This window comes from Triticum dicoccoides, chromosome 2A, assembly GCF_002162155.2.
Source record: "Triticum dicoccoides isolate Atlit2015 ecotype Zavitan chromosome 2A, WEW_v2.0, whole genome shotgun sequence".
In the NCBI taxonomy this organism is placed as follows: Eukaryota; Viridiplantae; Streptophyta; class Magnoliopsida; order Poales; family Poaceae; genus Triticum; species Triticum dicoccoides.
Genome location: NC_041382.1, coordinates 757203334 through 757204106, shown reverse-complemented (window position 1 = coordinate 757204106; position 773 = coordinate 757203334).

Sequence of the window (773 nt, the reverse complement as noted above, 5' to 3'; positions counted from 1 at the left end):
TTATGATGAGCTTTAGGCCCTGTTTGGTTGATAAGTCCTATGACTTTTTTTAGTCCCAACTTATAAGTCCCAAGTCCCTAAAAAGTCCCTACCTGTTTGGTTCCTAAGACTTATAAGTCCCTACAAGACCATATTACAACTATAAGTCCCTATAAGTCCCTCCTTGAGAGTCTTATTTCATAAGTCTCAAATGCCCACTTTAAGTCCCTATAAGTCCCTCCTGTTTGGTTTAGATGAGACTTATAGGGACTTTTTTAAGTCCCTAAGCCAATAAGTCCATGAAAACAAACACCCTCTTAGCCTTTTCTATGGTTCATAATAACCAGTGAGAGGAGTGATCATCTTTTTTTTCCTGTAAAAATGATAGATGCAAAATGGACCTACAAGTCTGCCGTACCAACTCAGAACGATGGTGGAGGAGTCGTACTTTATTACAGTACTTTGTTTTTGCTAGTAAACTCTCACTCTATTTGCTTCTGTAATTTCGTAATACGATTTGACACATGGGTGGGTATTTTGGGTGTTGTCCCGTTTTGAGCAAGGTAAGTTTTTCTTTTTCAAAAGAAAAAACTAGGCAAGTTCAATCGAGTCCACGGGGATTTTGAAGACGTGGACATACCCCATCATCGGTGTCACGGAGAATGTCGTGGTTGTATTATCCACCACAGCGCCACCTAGGCAATAGATAGCACATGGCAACGGTGTGATCGGCCGCCACAAATACAACCAAAATCTTACACCTACGGATGGTAGTTAAAGTGTGATACAGACCC